The sequence below is a fragment of the Chiloscyllium plagiosum genome, unplaced genomic scaffold (assembly GCF_037043375.1).
Source record: "Chiloscyllium plagiosum isolate Xiang-an unplaced genomic scaffold, Cpla_swu_hap1 HiC_scaffold_42, whole genome shotgun sequence".
Lineage (NCBI taxonomy): Eukaryota > Metazoa > Chordata > Chondrichthyes > Orectolobiformes > Hemiscylliidae > Chiloscyllium > Chiloscyllium plagiosum.
In genome coordinates this window covers 44,500,832-44,507,077 of record NW_028270180.1, presented here as the reverse complement: position 1 = coordinate 44,507,077, position 6,246 = coordinate 44,500,832, and the positions used below count along the sequence as shown (strand labels likewise).

The window sequence follows — 6,246 nt, the reverse complement described above, 5'->3', positions numbered from 1 at the left end:
CAGCCCATTGTTCCATCCGATCAATATCCCATTGTCCTCTGAGATACCATTTATCACTGTCCACAATACTTCCAATTTTGGTGTCGCCTCTATTCACATCCAAATCATTTAAATGAATGAAAAAAAAATCCAGAAAAAAAAAAACTTTTCTCTGGGTGTGAATATGCTCTGACTAAATCCTGCTCTATGACTCTCTTCCAGAGAAGGCTGCACATGCGTCCCGCTGAACTTTGCCCCCTACAAAGCTGGCGTCTGCACGTGTCAGTGAATCGTTGCCCCGAATAAAGATGGTGGTGCTTACTCGAGTCAATCGCTGGATGAGGCATTTTCCCGTTTACTGCAAAAACGGGACTCAGTTTCAAATTTGTATTTTCCGATGTGCACCAAATGTCTATAAACCCTCTCAACCCATACCAACACCATTTCCCCCCCGCTTGCTGCTGTTTATTTCTATCCTCACCAACAGCTCTCCGACCACACATCCCGAACCGACCGCGAGGATGATCATGTGGTATAGTCTAGTCCCGCCCCCTCATTCACTCTGATTGGTCGGAGGACCAACTGCCCCGCCAGGTCCTCCAGCTCTGTCCCTGCCTTTCCATTGGTCCGCCGCTGACATCAATCTCCCGGGGCCCATTGTTGGCTGGAGCATGCGGATTGCTTCGTGGCTTTTTTTGCTGTTCATGAGTTACAAGAGTTAAAAATGACAACACCATCTCAAAACCACATGATGAAGAAGCAGCAAACCTAGTGCTTCCAAATAATCCTGTTGACCGATAGCCTGGTGTTCAGTGAATTTTACTTATATCCATCCCAATCCAACACCATCACCTCCAAGTCACGAATGAGGGAGGGATGTATAACCTAAGAACGAGGAACAGTAGAAGGCCGTCCTGCCCTTCGAGCCTTCTCTGCCATTCAATAAGATCATGGCTGATCATTTCGTGGACACAGAACCATTTACCCACGTTCTCACCGTGTCCATTAATTAATTACTTTTTAAAAAATCTAACCTAGCTTTAAAAACGTTTTCTGAACTAGCATCAACTGCTTCCCTGGGCAATGAATTCCATAGAGGTCAAGAGGTTCCTTCTCAATTCAGTCTTAAATTTGCTGCCTCTAGTCTTGCGGTGATGCCCTCTTGTCCTAGCTTCACCTGCCTATGGAAACGTCTCTCTACTTCTATTTTATCCATTCCATTCATTATTTTATATGTTTCCATTCTTCTGAATTCCAATGAATATAATGCCAATCAACTCAGTCTCTCTTAAGCCATCCCCCTCAACTCCGGAATCACCTAGTTAACCTCCTCTGCACCCCCTACCGTGCCAGTACATCCTTTCTCAAGGAAGGAGACAAAAACTGCATGCAGTACGCCAGGTGTGGCCTCACCAGCACTCAAATACAGCTGGAACATAACCTTTGCTTTTAAACACATTCCTTTCAGCAATGAAGAACAAAATTCCATTTGCTTTCTGAACTGATTGTTGTACCTGGTGACCAACCTTCATGCAGAAGGATGCTCAGGTCACTCTGCAGAGCAAATCATACAACTTTTTAACATTCAAGTGATTTTTTTTAAATGTTACTACAACCAAAGAGTATAAACTTTATATTTACAAACATTCTATTTCATTTGACAGACCATTACCCACTCACTCAATGTATCTATGTTCCTCTGCAAAGTTTCACAGCCCTCCGCTCACTTTGTTCTGCTAATCATCTTAGTGTCACATGCAAACTTTGACACCCTACATGTGGTTCCAATTCCAAATCATCTGTATCAGTTGTAAATAATTGCAGTCCCAACACCGATCCCTGAGGCACACTACTTGTCAATGATTGCCAACCAGAATAATACTCATTTGTTCCCACACTTTGCTTCCTATTAGTTTACCAATCTTCTATCCATGCTAATACTCTACCGCTAACGCCATGCACCCTTATATTATGCAACAGCCTCTTGCACAGCACCTTGTTGATGGTCTTTTGGAAATCCAGGTACCCCGCATCCACTGGGTTCCCGTTGTCCACCTTGCTTGAAATGTCTTCTGAGAATTCAAAAAGATTGGTCAACCATGACCTGCCCTTGATGAACCCATGCTGCGTCTGTACAATGGGACAATTTCTATCGAGATTCCCTATTATTTCTACCTTGATTATCGACCCAAGCATCTTTCCCACTGCAGAGAATAAACTAACTGGTCTATAATTCCCCACTTTTTGTCTACCGCCTTTTTAAAACAGTGGTGTCACTTTTGCTGTTTCCCAATCTGCTGCGACTGCCACAGAGTCCAGTGAATTTTGGAAAATTAGTGCCAGTGCATTTGCTATTTTTGCTGGCATCTCTTTTAGTACCCTGGGATGCATTCCATCAAGGTCAGGAAACTTTTCTATCATTAGCTCAATTACCTCCAAACAGTCTCAAACTAGCTGTTCTGTAATAATGATAATTTCCAAATCCTCACCTACCTTTGTATCTTTGCTAGTTATTGGAAAGATATTAGTATCCTCCACTGTGATATCCCATAACTAAATGCTTCTTCTCATTTTCCAAAGGACCAACATTTACTTTAGCCATTCTTTTCTCGTTATATATATTTATGTAAACTTTTGCTCTCTGTCTTTATAGTCTGTGCTAGTTTATTTTTCTCATGTTCTATATTACTTTTCTTTATAGCTCTTGTGGCTTTCGGTTGAAATTTAACATTTTCCCAGTTCTAGTTTCATGCTATTTTTGGCCACTTTGTACGCCTTCTGTTTCAATTTGATTTTCCAGAACAGCAACCCAATTCTCCAAGCATTTCACATACTCTTTCTTCTTGCGACGGCACTCTCGAGCTGCTTCCCTGTTTTTCATGAGGCGGATTTCACGTTTACAAGAGGTTTCTTCAGCATTCTGGGGCTGGCTTTGCAGGACTGGTGAAGATGCCATAACCATTCCCTGGCCAGCAGTGGAGTTAGGAGTTGTACGGATCTGATAGGTTTGGACATCTCCAGCAGCACCTTGTACAAGCACTTGGCTGCCCAGCACAAAGATTTGCTGTCCATCAGGGCTCTGTGCATACTGTATAATGGTTACTCCAAACTTGGCTGTAGCTGCGTTGGTCATTGTTAGTGTCTGGAGTCCTTGCACTCCATCTGTACCATTGTTGGCCAGCTGAATTGGTCCCCGCTGTGTGACAGCAATGTATTGTCTGCTGCTAGTCTGATAGATGGGTGTCTGCATCGTCATTGTAGTAACGGTTGAGACAGACTCTTCTTCTGATTTCTCCTCATTGATTTCTTGGCACACCGGGGGGATTAGAAGAAAGTTCAATCAGGATTTTCCTGTATGAAGGCCGTCTCTATAGAATTTCTCTACGTTTGAGAGTCAGTCATGCTATTCACAGATTCCTGGGAGTCCTCACTTTCAGGTATAGTAGAAAGCTAAACAGTCTGAACTTGAGGGGACTGCCTGACTGAGGACTGAGCTGCTTGGATAACTCCTTGGACTTGAATAGTCTGCCCATTCGGCAACTGCACTAAAGTTACTGCTGGACTTGTTGTTGATTGGATCCCAGGCATGGTTACCTGCATGGTCACATTATATATTAATGATCTGGATGAAGGGACTTGGGGCATTCTAACGAAGATTGCTGATGATACGAAGTTAGGTGGACAGGCAGGTAGTAATGAGGAAGTGGGAAGGCTGCAGAAGGATCTAGACAGTTTGGGAGAGTGGTCCAGGAAATAGCTGATGAAATTCAATCATCAATGAGCAAATGCGAGGTCTTGCACTTTGGAAAAAATAACACAAGCATGGGCTACTTTCTAAAAGGTGAGAAAATCCATAAAGGCAAAGTACAAAGGGGTCTGGGAGTGCTAGTCGAGGATTCTCTAAAGGTAAACATGCAGGTTGAATCCGTGATTAAGAAAGCGAATGCGATGTTGTCATTTATCTCAAGAGGGTTAGAATATAAAAGCAGTGATTTGCTACTGAGACTTTAAAAAGCTCGGGTTAGGCCCCATTTGTAGTTCTGTGTCCAGTTTCAGTCCCCACACTTCAGGATGGACATACTGGCACTGCAGCGTGTCCAGCAGAGATTTACACGGATGATCCTTGGAATGGTAGGTCTAACATACGAGGAACGGCTGAGGATCCTGGGATTATATTCATTGGAGTTTAGAAGGTTAGGGAGATCTAATAGAAACTTACAAGATAATACATGGCTTGGAAAGGGTGGATGCTCGGAAATTGTTTCCATTAGGCGAGGAGACTAGGACCAGTGGGCACAGCCTTAGAATTAGAGGGGGTAAATTCAGAACAGAAATGCGGAGATATTTCTTCAGCCAAAGAGTGGTGGGCCCGTGGAATTCATTGCCACGGAGTGTAGTGGAGGCTGGGACGCTAAATGTCTTCAAGACAGAGATTGATAAATTCTTGATATCACAAGGAATTAAGGGCTACAGGGAGAATGCGGGTAAGTGAAGTTGAAATGCCCATCAGCCATGATTAAATGGAGGAGTGGACTCGATGGGCCACATGGCCTTACTTCCACTCCTATATCTTATGGACTAATTTGATCACTTTCCTCAGATACCCATTGCCGAATATGCCTTTTCAGTCCTTCCTTTTCACTGGAATATACCTTTGCTGAGCACTTTGTAAAATGTGTTTGAAAATCTTCCACTGCTCATCAACTTCCCACCATAAAATTTTTGTTTACAGTCTACTTTATCCAGATTCTCTCTCATTCTATTGTAGTTCCCAGTGTTCAAGCACAGTACCCAGCTGTTAGATTTTATCTGCACACTCTCCATATGTATTCTAATTCAACCATACAGTGATCGCTTCTTCCCAGGGGATCCCTAACTCTGAAGTCATTAATTATTCCCTGCCTCATTGCACTGGTCCAGATCTTGGATAGCTTACTCCCTTGTCAGTTCCATTTCATACTGTTCAAGAAAACTATCATGGATACACTTAATGAACTCCTCAAAGCTACCTTGACTGAGCTGGTTTGACCAATCTACATGTAGATTAAAATCACCCAGGATAACAGCTGTACCATTTTTACAGGCATTAGTTAATTATTTGTTTATTACCCATGCCAATGTGATGTAATTATTTGGTGGCCTATACACTACACCTATCAGTGACTTTCTTGTTAGAATTTTGAAAGCATCATTCCTGTTTCTCCTAATGTACAGCAATAACAACAACTACTTGCATTGCATGGAATCTTTTACAATGGCAAATCTCCAAAGGTGCTTCATGGATGATCGAAACATTGATTAAAGAGAAAGATTTTAAAATACATCTTAAAAGGAGGATAGAGAAGCTTAGGGAGGCTATACCACAGACTTCTGCCCTTGACAGCTCCAACTGTGCACTGATGCAGGTGGGGTGGGCTGAAAAGGGAACGTGCAAAGGGGAAATTGAAGACAGCAAGCAGTACATAAAGTCTTAACGAGAGAGGAGGTTCAAGACTGAGTCTATCTGTCATCGAGAGTATGGCTGCCTCATGGAGTTTGAAGCTCTGAAACAGGTCCATGCATGTCATGACTATAGCGCTAAAAGAGATTTCTGCTGTCTTAAACAGAGTGACTGATCTTGTACTGTGGGCTTACGAAATGACAGTGATCTCTAACAAACATGTACGAGGTAGAGTCAGGGCAATAATGAGATGCTGCAACAGGAGGGGGACGGGTAACTCCATACAAAACCCTACTCCTTCTCATCTATTTTCAACTCCAAAACCGAGGGAGTTCCAGAAAAGCACCTTTATATCCCACCACAACACTTTATCCCACCATCGTGTTATATGTGCACAAAGAGGAGTGGAACAGACTGTATTGAACCCTGAAATACTTGGTAAAGACTAAAACCATCTGAGTATTGAGAGCCCCACCACATTGTATGCGTTTTCTATTGTTTTTACTCGATTACTGACTTCCCTTGTTTTCCCTCATGAACCTGTTCAAAGTTGTTTTTACACACACCTGCACCATTTGTGAATTGAACGCCGGCCTCTCGGTCCAAGATTCGGGATATTTTCACTGCATCACAAGGCATCGACTCCAACTTCCCTTGTCCCTTAATGTTTCTGTTGCTTCGCTGCTGAGTCGCGCCTCAATCAACACTACAGTTGGGAGGAAGGGGCGGAACCGGAGGACAGAGCAGTGTCCGGTCCTCCAACCAGAGTGAGTGAGGGGCGGGGCCAATGCAGTCTCGGGAGTGAACGCTTCCGGATTGGTCAGAAA

At 43.3% G+C, this 6,246-nt stretch overlaps 1 pseudogene; it reads right to left on the bottom strand.

Annotated features, from left to right (window-relative positions):
• Positions 1–2,731: 2,731 nt before the first annotated feature.
• Positions 2,732–3,250, bottom strand: LOC122544793 (cyclic AMP-responsive element-binding protein 1 pseudogene; annotated as a pseudogene).
• Between the last annotated feature and the right edge of the window lie 2,996 nt (positions 3,251–6,246).